Source organism: Mauremys mutica, chromosome 10 (assembly GCF_020497125.1).
Source record: "Mauremys mutica isolate MM-2020 ecotype Southern chromosome 10, ASM2049712v1, whole genome shotgun sequence".
NCBI classification, from domain to species: Eukaryota; Metazoa; Chordata; order Testudines; family Geoemydidae; genus Mauremys; species Mauremys mutica.
Genome location: NC_059081.1, coordinates 19,867,158 through 19,880,462, shown reverse-complemented (window position 1 = coordinate 19,880,462; position 13,305 = coordinate 19,867,158). Strand labels below are relative to the sequence as shown.

Sequence of the window (13,305 nt, the reverse complement as noted above, 5' to 3'; positions counted from 1 at the left end):
TACAGATGTGGGAACCCACATGAAAGACCCCCTAAGCTTATATTCCACCAGCTTAGGTTAAAAACTTCCCCAAGGGACAAATTCCTTGCCCTGGGATGGTATTGCTGCCACCACCAAGTGAGTTAGACAAAGATTCAGGAAAAGGACCACTTGGAGTTCCTGTAAAAGCAGCAAAGAGTCATGTGGCACCTTACAGACTAACAGACGTATTGGAGTATGAGCTTTCATGGGTGAATACCCACTTTGTTGGATGCATATAGTGGAAATTTCCAGGGGCAGGTATATATATGCAAGCAAGAAGTAGGCTAGAGATAACGAGGTTACTTCAATCAGGGAGGATCTATAGTGCGATTTTAAAAAAATACAAACTTGGCTTAACTTTGAATCATCTGGGAGATAGCCCAGGACACAGAACTGGATCACAGAAATATGCAAGAAATTAAACCATTGCTTAACCCCCGCAAGAGGATAATTGGACTGTCTCCAGCTAATATCACAGCCATTGAGCTGCAGTTAATATCTGATCTTGACAACACCAAATGTTTAGGTTAATCAATGTCTACATGCTGCTAGAAAACATACAGTTGAAAATATATAAACAGCCAAGATTTATTTTCACTGTTAAGAAGGAAAAACAGGCTCTGCAAACTAGTACTTGGCAAATGGAACTGAATGTGTTTCCAAAACAGTGGGTGGCTATAAAGAAATTTGGTATTTATTTATAGTTATCTGCATTTGGCTTTGTACAAGGGACTAGATTAGATAGCCTATGATTCCTCATGTATGCCTTCATCTTTTTCAGGCCATCACAGACCATATTTTACATGATTTGATTATATATCTGTAGAAGATCTAGCCTAGCCATGACTACCCAACAGGGACAATATGCCTTCTGGCAGCCTGGTATGGCTATAGCTCTGCATCTTTGCTGCAGACCTTCAGCAAAGGCAGTTTTACATTGCAAATGAGGACTGCAAAAGTCTTCTGAGGCAAGCAGTTGACAAGCTACTGGCAAACAGATTATGTGATGGTTATTTGTGACAAAGCTTTAATTACCCTATGCTGGTGAATTTAACAGAGTATATACTGTACTGTATCTTAGGCAAAACTTCTACACCTGTAGCAAATGCCATCGGTGGAAGAATCTGGTAACATAAACATCAATGCAGCAATCAAACCAGCCTCAGTAATGAATGATGTTCTGCTGAAATCCTCGTCTGTTATAACCACAGAATCCTCTGGCAAACATTAATTGTGGCAAGTTATTGGAAACCTAGTTTATGTGACAAGCTGCTGGAAGTAAAACATTTCAGACAATACGCAATAAATAACACATCATACCCATCACCACAATACTTTAAAACTCTTACACGTGAACAGAAATTACTTCAATGATCTATTTAATTCTTCATAGTGGCAAATAAATAAACCTGGGACTTTATTGGACACTTTATATTATCCTGAGTTTTACATGCCCTTTGTGCTTCAACAGGAAATGGTTTTACAAGTAAAGAAAAATGTGAACGACACACACACACACACAACTAGTTGTGTATAATTTTCCTTTCCGTTGTTTGTAAAACTGCCACAAGCTGTAGAATAACACTACTCTCTCATTTTTTCCTTCTACGAACCCAATGCTACGGTGGAAAATGAAGAAAATATGTCAAGCAAACTTCTTTTTAACTCTCATAAAACTGCAGCTGTGTGTGTGTGGCATCACGAGTAAAATGTCAAGTCACTAACTTCCCTCACAGGGCTCCCTCTCTCCCACCCCTAGGAGTGGAAGCAGGCATAGTGCCAACTCCGCTGATCAGCTGTTTGGTGGCTGGGAGACAGCGGAGAGCAGAGAGCAGGCAGGAGACTCAAGGAGGGGGCAGAGCAGGGGCGGAAACAGAAGGAACAAGGGCAGGGCCTCAGGGGAAGGGGTGGAATAGGGGTGGAGCAGGGGTGGAAAAATAAAAGTCAGCACCTATGGAAGCAGGAGTTTAGTTCCTGAATACCTCAAAAATGTGCGACAGGTCTTGGAGAGAGTCAAAGGCAACTTGGGTGTAACCAAGGTGTGACATTCCCTAGGGTATAATCTGGACTGTGGAACAGCTGTGTCCCCTGCAGTTCTCCAACCTATAGTGCCTCTTTCACCGCTTTACTGCGAGAACAGCCACTCCTGGCCAGTTAAAACACAGTCTCCAGCATATAACTTGCTCCCAGTTGCACAATACTGAGTGCTACTAGCTAACCACCGATGAATTAAACTACAGAGCAACACCAGCAAGCTCTCTAGTTCCAGACTTTCCCCCAGAAACGTGCGTCTTGTACTGTCCAACACACTGCTGAACAATGCAAACTCATATAAAGTCTGTCATTTCATCAATGGAAAATGATATGCTCCAGTTTTGTTACCCCAAATGGAGTTTCCCCACATACTTTAGTCCGAACACAATGGTTAGATAAAACGGTGAAACAAATTTGTTAACAAAAAGAAAAAGATTTTAAGTGGCTATAGGCAATTATGCATAAAAATCAGGATTGGTTACAAAAGAAATAAAAATATAAAACTCGAGCTAATTGCCTCACTTAAAAAAAACTATGAACTTAAAAGCAAAAGGTTTTTCTCACCATAAGCTTACAGCAGTCTGTACTGGCTGAAGAGCCTCCCCAAATTCAGTTCTTTAGGAGTTGTTGATGTCATGAGCAGAGATGAAGAAGGAGAGTGAGGTCAAGTGTTTTTCTCCCCTCTTTATAATTCAATTTCTTGTGCTAGAAACATCCTTGCTGAGTCGTGGTGACAAAATAATCTCTTGTGGACGTGAGGTTTGAACCGTCCTTGTAATGAACTGTAAATTTCTTGTTAAATCCTTCCCCCTGCCTGAGAATGGCCGCTTAGTTAAGTGATAGCCCACCTGACTTTGTTGATACCTGTCAGGATATGCCAGTATCTTTGTCTCTAAAGAACTGGTTTGGGCACGACTTTCTAACTTTGGAACATGTTACAGCAATGTTATACAGTAGAATCTTATAACTTTACATACAATGCCACATAGATTTCACTAGAACAATGATGTTCAGCAGATTATGAGTTTTCAAATGATACCTCACAAGGCATATTGTGTACAAAATTTATAGTAATCTTGTAAAAAGGGTGAACATGGGGTACAGACAATCATATATGGGTAACTGGAGGGTGGGGCAGGAGAGAAGGTGCCTGGAGGGACACTGGAGTGAAACAGGGGTGCAGATGCAGTAGCTATGGGAAAGTTGTTCAAGGTAGGGGGGGAATAGGAGCTGTTGGGAGGTGGGGGAGAGTTAGGAAACCTCCCCCATTCTGCTCTTGTTTCTGCCCCATTCGCTTCCCCTATTCAGTCAGACATGTTCTGCCCCTGTCCATATAGCACCTAATCCCCACCTCTTCCCATTTTCACTGGGTGGTTGCAACAAGATGCATTGAAATGCTGCTTTATAATGTAATGCAACTAGATGGCCAAGTCATCTCTTCTTTCTCCTCTCCCCACTTGCCCCCGCCCCACTCATCTAAATCACTCTCCTCCAGTCCATTCAAAACACAGCTACTAAAATGACTTTCCTGGCCTGCCAAACAAGTCAAATCATTCTGTCTTCAAATCCCTCCATTGGTAATTGAGCTGCATTGGTGTGCCGAGAAGCCAGAAGGTGTAAGAGAGCACAATCTGGCCCTATGTTAATGACTTGTTTGGGGGCTCCCAGTGCATTTTGTCATGTTCCCTTCTAGCTCCTATGAGCAAGGTTTATTATATTATATTTATGCCTTGCACAGTGCCAAGCACATTGTCTATGCTTACCACAACAACAGGCTGTTTGCTTGAATACTGGCTGCCCCAGCGAGTGAGATATTGTTATTATCAGTTATGATGATTGTGGGGAACAAATGGCAATTTGTGTAAATTTCAGTTTTACCACAGAGTTGTTACAAACTTCAGAAATTTATGGCAACTGCGATTAGCACAAAGTTACTCCAAGTTTACAGCAATTAGAGGAAAAAATTAAATTTTTATGAGGTAAAACTAGGAGCATGTAGAGATCCTCAGGAGGTATCTTGAGGTCGAATTACAAATGCCATTCAGAAGAGAAACATCAAAACACTTTTTTTAGTAAATTATTAAAATGATAGATTTAAAAAAATATGTAATAGCTGAAAATATGTTGCCACTCACAGTGCTTGATCTCAGATTTCCTGTTGTCATAGAATTAAATATGAACTTCAAGGCTTATAAAACAAAGAAACTCCATAACATAATGGGTCAAATTCATCCCCAGTGTAACGCCACATGACTGTAATTGATTAAATTTAACCAGAATATTTAGGTTTAGAAATTGCAGACACCTTTAACATTCTAAAACAATATATCTGAAAGTCACCTTCTCCTTCACTTATCATCCAAGTTCTAAATTCATGTTCTGTATTTCTTTTAACAGATAATGATGGCATCACTGCCTAAGACCGTGCAGGTAGTAATATCTGTTTGCATCTCTTTTCTTACCTACAGATTAACTCTAAAAGCACTAGTTCTGATGCAACATACTTCAAAATTATATTTCTACTTGCTGTATCCCTTTCTTGTATTATAATATAATATCGATGATCAGGATGAAAAGTATGTTTAGTATTCTTGCTAGCTAGAACATATCTGCATAATTGAACATGCTATACCTGGATTCCAGACTACCTCTTACTTGAAAACCAACTGTCATTGATGTGATTTATTTTAGATCTACATGAGATATTTAAGGTATTAACCTTTTAGTTTATTCTGTTACTTTGCTCATGATATCAGCTGATGCACCAACCACTTGGCACTGCTCAGTTACTACATCAAAGGAATGTGTTAAGATGTTAGGTGTCAGAACTACAAAAGATTCTTCTCCTAACTCAGAAGCCTCATTTCCCAGCCAATCCAGTTGGACAAAGCTTCCCTCCATCTTCTCCAATCAAACTCACAAACAACCTTACCCACAAAACCTTGTGCTTTAATTCCTGGATTTTTGTAGATGGGATGGAACTTCACAATTTGAATTTACAACAGCGAAACCCTACACACAATTCCCTCAGGCAAGGTCCTTTCTTGTAAGATAGGATCAGGACAAGGTATAATTATCAGCCCCGCTAGAACGTGGCTATGCTTAGTCTACCTCAAACAGATATAGATGGAAAGTCCTGACAGAGTTTCCCCTTACTAGCCACACACAGTGATGCTCTTCATAAGAGGCACTTTCAAGTTCTCCTCCTCAATTATCAGCTCCAGGAGACCTTTAATATGTTTCTTCACCAGCAGCCAGACTAACATTCAGGCCCACCTTTCCTATTCCTCCAGGACTAGGAAACAGAATACAGCAATTTTGTCAGCTACTTGGACTGCTCTATAGCCTCTATTGGGGTGCTTGTTCTTGTAGGAAAAGGCTCCTCAAAGATCCCTATTCCAGTCTAGGATGCCTTATTTCTCCCCCGAGGTCAAAATTCTGGGCCAAATCTTAGTTCACACCCAGACAAGCCATCTGAACTATTTGTTTCAGGCACAAAGGAAATCCCCGTAGGCTACTATGGCAATCCTCTCAGAGGGAGCCAAATATACTTCAATATTATATAATCAGATTGGCTCTAACTTCCAAACTAGCCAGCAGATTTAGATCTGTGAGTGGCCCAGAAATAGCAAGCTGTTGTATGAGCTGCTACAGGAACTGTTCAAGGGCCTCTTGTTGCTTTCTCATAAATTGTTGCTCTTGTTCTTGCTTAGCCAACTATCTCACTACAGCTGTTCTTGGCTACTCCTCTTGAACCAGGTACTTTAGAACCTCCTCCATGTTTCCTTTTACTTAACAAGGGTTCAAACTAAATTGTGCTGACCATGCCTGTTGTGGCAGACCAGACCAGACCAGACCAGACCAAACCAAACAAAGGTCCACACCCATAGAGTTCTTTCCAAAACAAACAAAACACTTCCCCTATTAGGGCTTTCTTCCCCTCAGTCTTTGTGAAGGTAACCCAGCCTCTCCCCAGATAGGTCAGCCTCAAAGACTTTTCAAATAAAAGCTCAGCATATGCAAAATGAAAAACAAACAAAAATGTGCTACTTACCCCTTTTTCCTAGAAGAGACTCCTTAGCCCCTCTGGCTTCCTCTGCATCCCTTCCTGTTCTCAAAGACCCAACCCCTTTCCCAGAAGGCCTTGCCAGTACCCTGAACTGTAAGCCTAACTGTCCTGGGGACTAAAATGCCTAACCTTCCCTTCTTGGTTCAGAGAGGGAGAGAAAGAGGCTGGCTGGAAGCATATAGCTCATTTGACCCCTGGCAGTTCAGAAAATTTGAAAAATATTTTTGGTTCAACATGAAACAAATCCAAAAGCTGTGAAAAGATTTCATCAAAATGTTGACCCAAAATGGAATTGTTTATCATTTTTATAGAGCTAGATTCACAAAACAGCCAGAGGATGAGGTAGTTAGCAGGTAGTTACCTGGGCAGTTTATAAATCACAGTGGGAATTCAGACTCATTCATAATGACAATGAATAGATATTAGACCCAGGCATTAGCATTGGAGCAATTCTACAGCATGGTGGGTTAGGTAGTTGCCTGGAGTGTAGGAGATTTAAGTTCAAATCCTTGGTCTAATGAATACTTATTTATACAAAGTGGAACAGCTTTAACAGGAGAGATTGAAAGTTATCCACCTGGGACTATCCCATGGTGCAATGACTGGACCACTCTTTAGCCCAGTAGGAGAATCAAGTTCAAATCCTTTCTTTACATCAGGCAGAGGAGGGAATTTAACGTTGCACTCCCTGTCAGTACCCAGCCCAAGCCAGGGAAGCTAATGATCCAACCAGTGGACCAAATGCAGTGATGGATCCTGGTCACATGCCACCTGTAGCCAGTTGTGCATATGCTAAGAAGACTGGGTTAAAAATTATGAAGAGGTCTCCTCCTCTGACTATTTTCTGAATAGTAGCAAAGTCCTGGAAAAGAAAAACAAAAGTGGGGAAGGCAAAAGTATTTGACAAATTTGTGAGTAGTTGTGGGTCAACTAAAACTGCATTTTTCCATGAATAAACTATTTGTCAAAAAAGTTTTACTCAGCTCTACTTTACATTATCTCAAATTAATTTTATTAACACAGTTAAGGATTTTTAATATATTTTACTTTTAACCTGTGTTCCTTTTAAATTACAAAACATTAGAGTCAACACAAAAGAAAATCTTTGATCTATGAAGTAAAAAAAAATCAATTTTAAAAGTTGACACTAGTGACTAGTGAGTGACTAACTACAAGCCTTAATGGCCTACAACAGCTATACCAAATTTAGCAGCTGCAAGGCTGCATTATTGACTATAATTCTTTCATCTTATAATGGTAGCATTGAATATAGGAAATCAGTAGGACATATTATGCTGACAATCTATCTCATCTTTCTCATGACAAGCCTACAAACAATATCTGTAAAATACAGTATCTTTATAGTCCACATTAAATTGTCATTAATAGCTCATGGAACTAATGAGGAGACTTAGAGTCCAGGTTTCCCTCACATGTAAAAAGTACTTGTAAATAGTTATTTTGGTATTGTAGGGAAATGGAGAATTCTGTTCTTTGTACAGGAGAGACCAATTACTAGCTGAGCCCAATAGTGTACATTATTTTCCAGTTTAGAGTAATTATCCTCAAAATGTAGAGGAACCCCAAGAACTTGCATGTAGTCAATTATGTCATATGGCACAAAAAGGCATTGAACTATCAGTAAGTTAGAGGTTTGGTTATGGTTTGGGTGGTATGAAAAACTTACCAAATAGTTCATCTACAGGTGATGGATGGACTAATCAAATCTGACAGCTGATGACAATGCAGAAGATGAACAATTTGAAAACAGATACAAAATACAAGTACCTGAATCTGTGACTCCAATCACCACTTATCCTGGAAAAGATACATTAATAAAGAAGTTTCTACTTTTGTAAGACCACGTATGGGTTTCTTACACTCTGTAAATAATAATTATACTAGTTTTACTATACTGTATTTTTGGCAAAGTTTGTCTGTGTACCTTATTGTATCTACCTATTATTTATACTCCTGACCAACTTGAAAGAATAAAGGAAAATATTACATTTGTATGTCTGTTCATAACTGTTCTAAAGACTGATCTTTATACCCCTCATTATTCTGTATTCAAATACAACTCATTCATGCCAATTTCAGATTTCTTTATCACTGGTAATGTCAGGTAGTTCACAATAAAAAATCATATTTGTTTTATCTGATAAATGTGTGAGTGATTCATTCTCAGTTGAGCTGGAAGTGGAGCCATTAGTGGAATGTAAGATTTTATTTTATGTATTTAGTTAGTTTTAATCACTGGCTGAAAGCAATCTTATTCTAACGTTGGCCTCTCTGACCATTGCTAAGGATTGTTTTGGCACAATGTGAGACCATTGCTATGATGTTATATGGAAATGTATTAGAATTTGCAGATCTCTCTCCAATTAGGCAACTTGGTGGACTTCTTAGTGAAGCTGGTTTGCGCATTTTTTCTCCTGGTGAGAACAGGAGCCATGGGCTATGGATGTATTGATTTTCATGATGTATTTACCTTACATGGAAACACTAATAAAGAACATTTTAAAACTTTCAGGTGACAGATCTCTTCAAAAAACAATTTCAACACTTTCTTCTTTCAGTGTCTCCATCCTCTCCTCATTCTAATTTCATTTGCCAGTTCTTCTTTTAACATTCCTTTTCTGAACTGGAGGCACATGGCCAGTCTGCATGACTCTCTGAACTGAAATGGTTTAGAACTGGACTCAGTCCAACACTAATCTGCTTAGGACTTTACCTTTTCTTTCAAGCTACATATTGCTTCCAGGTCCCTTGTCTGTCAGATTTTTAATTGACTTTTATATTTAAACAAGCAGGGCCTGATTATCCAGTATTTTTGTAGACATTTATACCCATGCAGAGTGTAAAATGCTACTAACTCAGAATGGCACTTGCACACAAAAAGGAGTGTAGCAATGAAAAACCAGCCCATCATGTTTTTTTTTAACTTGGGACTAGTGAAGGCAGGGGGCTGGACTCGATGACCTTTCAAGGTCCCTTCCAGTTCTAGGAGATTGGTATATCTCCAATTATTATCTTTTATTACCTTTACTTTTGAAACAATTTAGTGCAGGACCCATGAAGGAATTTCAATTTGAGCTACTGAAAGCACCCCCAAAATGAGTCAAGTTTTAGAATGACCACTTCAGTTTTATAAAATAATCTAAATACTCAAGCAGTTATAAACTCTCTCAGTGTATGTTTATAGAGTTATCATAAAGGCTGCAAAAACAGCCCATTCAGGGTACACAGCACAAGTATTCATGTAATATCAAGGTACATATTATAAACAGGTACAAATATAGAATTAGATACGTGACCCCATTAACATACAACAGTACCCAAGTAATATGGATCAAACAGATGCAGTGGTTGTAATGATATGTAAAGTAAGGGTATGTGTAAATATAGATACACACAAATACTGCATAATGAACATGCAGAGTGGATCATTTCGAATCCAGGTAACAAGAACTGCATTAGCCCCAGAGAGATTAAGAAAAAGGGAGCTTACAGAGATAAGCAGAACCAAGTGGAGGGGGTCCCATTACCCCTTATCAAGGAAGTGGACCAGCCACCCAGCCCATAAAAAGATTCCTCACTGGAAACGAGGAAAGCAAGCTACATGGCCAATGGCCATCTCTGAAGGAAGCCGAAATGTCAAAGCAGGAGAGTGAACCGCTTGGTCACACGTGAAGAAGAGACTTGTGACCTGGTGTGCTAAGGAAGGACACCAGGTCACAAGGTCCCTGCCTGCAGAAGTCCACAGCTAAGGGATAGGGGGAGAGACTAAAGGCCATGCTGACACCTCACTACCTTCCTTACCCAAACTATTCTGAGCCTCATAATGGTTTTGGTTATAGAGGTAAATTAATTTTTGCCTAGGGAAGGACTTGTGTCAATCAAACAAGCTTTTCCATGAATATATGGTCATTTCTCTGTGACTCCTGTGCTAGTCTGAGGTCCCCTCCCTATTTTCCCTTTCACAGCATCCAGCAATCTCTTAACTGGAGCTGCCTTATTAGTTTCCTATAGTTTTGGTGAAAGGTGATAGTAAACCATATGCTCCAGATCCAAGTTCTGTAGAAATCTCTATTACAGGGGTGGCCAAACCATGGCTCATGAGCTGCATGTGACTCTTTTACAGTTAAAGTGTGGCTTGCAGAGCCCCTCATGCCCCCTCCCCTTCCCCACCATTCTCCACCTATCAGTCTGGGAGAGGGGGAGCTCAGAGTTTCTTCCTTGTGGCAGGGCTAGCGGCTTCTGCCCAGCGTGGAAGGAGTTCTCAGAGCTTCAGCCCTGCAGAAGGTGCCAGCCAGGGCTCAAGGCTTCAGCAGGAGCATGGCTGAAGCCCCAAGCCCTGGCAGGTGCCTCCTGCAGGGCTTAAACCCTGAGTCCCAGCAGTCGTGCCCGGCTCTCGAACTTCTGAAGAGTATCATGTGTGTCTCAGAGGGTCAGTAAGTTTGGCCACCCTTGCTCTATTATAATAATAATGATTAACTATTAATGTCAGTGCAATGGGGTCCCATACCTTAATCCTTGATCCATACTGGGGTGAAAGTAAACTTATGCATATGGCAAAGTCCTCTTCCTTCTCTCCCTCCCCCCATTTCTTGTCTTGGACCTTGTAAGTAGACTTCCTCAGTTCAGAAATCCATGCAAGAGGAGGCAGGGTGTGAAAGGCTTGGCATAGAGGCACTGGGCATACATTATTTCCTTCACCTCTCCCCAGCCTTTTTGTGTGGAGTCTGCACTAGGGGCATTCTGGAATCTGCTTCACTCAGATGAGTCCTTGACAGCACCACTCCTGTTTGCTCCCACTGACCTCAAAGGGACTGTTTGTACAAGTATACAAGGCAAGCTAGATTTGGCCTTTAGCATCCTGCCATATACTGTGTGCATTCCCCTGAAATATGCTGGAGCATTGTACGACTGACATCTCTTTGAAACCTGCATGAACACAAGGGGTTCTGCTGTCTGTTACACCATTATAAATCTGAAGTATTCACTGACTTCTGATAACTCTGGACATACATTGGTGTTACCGGAGTCAGAACATAGTTCAAGCTGTATTATCTCATTAGTCTATTCCAGAAAACAAACTTTTAAAATAAACACATAAATAATGACAAGGTCTTTGAGTCCATGTGAATCGTTACGGCTTTTTAAAAGAAATCACAAAGACTTCTGCTGTAAAAAATTTGTACTTAAATAATGAATGATATTGTGACAGGAATTCACAAAAGTACAAAACTCCAAGGAGCTAATCCTTCTCCTTTAACTCAAGTGGATGATGGGCCTTTTTTCCTTAAACATGTGAATTAACAGTGGGGTGCCAGTCAGCCTTATCGTTCAGTTTCCTCACTTTTGTCAGTTTGTGTCTCAACTTTTATCCTATTTCAATATATATTTTTCTGCATTTAGTGTATCAAAGCGCTTAGCTAGGTTTGATAAGTCGTAAAGATGTATGTTACAGGGAAAGTGTAGGCTCAGCAGGAATCAGTAAAGACCATGTCATTTTAAGATATCTTCTTCATTTCTGTAGCCAGGCCTAGCTGGTAATTTGTTACAGCCCCTGCTGGTAAAATACATCTTATAAACTTGCATGCTTCTGGGGTGAATGAAAGCTTAATTGGCTCCCAATATGACAGCTAAAGGAGGAACGAGATGAAGGCTTTGTCTCCTGTGATGAAAGAGGAACACCTTACCTCAGCATGCAAGACAAAGATGTACAGATGAACTGAAAATGGGAGTGGGAGAAACAAGACATCCTCCATGGTGTGATAACAGTTGTTCCCGAAACTATCCCACAAAGAAATGTCATCTGATGTCACTCCACCTATGACCTGCATCAGAGGAAATAGGAAGAATGCTCGAGTGCATTAATTTCCTTAACTCTCCAGCAAAATGAAGAAAACAAAAACAGGAGAAAAGAAAAATATGATTAAAGTATAAACTGGGTAGCTGAAGCATTAAAAGGATTCATATGAAAGATCCATTTTAGATTATAAAATTCACCTTTTCTAAGTAGCTAACTGATGAGGAAGTCCCTCCCTTATGGTTTATGCTACGAATAAGTATATGCTAAAGAAGAGCTTTGAGCAGACATGCCAACTCTCGTGAATTGATCATGAGAGACGTGATTTCTGGGTAAAATTAAGCCTCATTAATAATCTTGCAATAGAACTCTCAAATGTCAGGATTTTTTTTTCAGCTGTGGCTGAACCCCCTCCCCCCCCCCAAAAAAAAACCTGACATTTGAGAGTTCTAAAATTGAGGCTTAAATTTACACGGAAATCCTGTCAGCCTCAATATGTGGAACATCCCTCATATTAAAACCCTATCTACCTCTGTACTAAATAAACCTGATATCTAACTTTTATTACTATTACATGCAGAAACTACATGAAAAGAACATTATCACAGTTGCAAAGTCAAGCACTTGAAAAGTTAGGAAATGCCAGGTTTATGGTTGCCTTTCCAACCTTAATTCTTCCCCCTCTTGTGCTTCTGTTCTGTGCATTAAATGAGACAGGTGTCCTGTGGGGAAAGAGTACATGATCATATAACTAAAGACTGTATTATAATGCATATGCACAAGGCTAGAACTAAGGTTACAAGGCAACTATTGATCTGGTATTTCCTAACTTTTGAGAGTTTGACTTGGCAACCTAAATAACATTTTTTTCATTGCAGGGTTTTATATTAATGGAATCCCCCCTCCCCTTTTTTTTAAAAAAGGAAAAGGGTAAAAATAAGTTATTTGATGCACAACTAAAACAAACCACCCCTACATCAACAGCACTTGAACACTAAACCTTCAGCACTGCAGCACAGATTATCATTTAAGCCATAGGACTGGCTATATTAGGGACAGCCGGAGAAGAGAAAGTTACTCACCTTGCAGTAACTGAAGTTCTTCGAGATGTGTGTCCCTGTGGGTGCTCCACTCTAGGTGACGGTGCGTCCCGGCGCTGTCGATCGGAGATTTTCGGTAGCAGTGCCTGGTTGGGGCGCACGCACCCAGATGGTATCTCCCGTCTAGTTGGAATCTTCCTGAGTGCGTGCGCCCCACACCCTCCTCAGTTCCTTCTCTACCGTGGAGAGTAATCTTAGTACTCCAAAGTAGAGGGGAGGAGGGCGGGGAGTGGAGCACCCACAGGGACACACATCTCGAAGAACCT

The 13,305-nt window shown here is 40.3% G+C and overlaps 1 long non-coding RNA gene across 1 annotated transcript; it reads right to left on the bottom strand.

Annotated features, from left to right (window-relative positions):
* Positions 1 to 209: 209 nt before the first annotated feature.
* LOC123378510 lies at positions 210 to 12,017 on the bottom strand. The gene is made up of 4 exons (XR_006582648.1): positions 11,830 to 12,017; positions 7,812 to 7,942; positions 2,620 to 6,986; positions 210 to 1,238 (listed from the first exon to the last, which is right to left on the bottom strand). It is a non-coding gene; the product is annotated as an uncharacterized LOC123378510 (long non-coding RNA).
* Between the last annotated feature and the right edge of the window lie 1,288 nt (positions 12,018 to 13,305).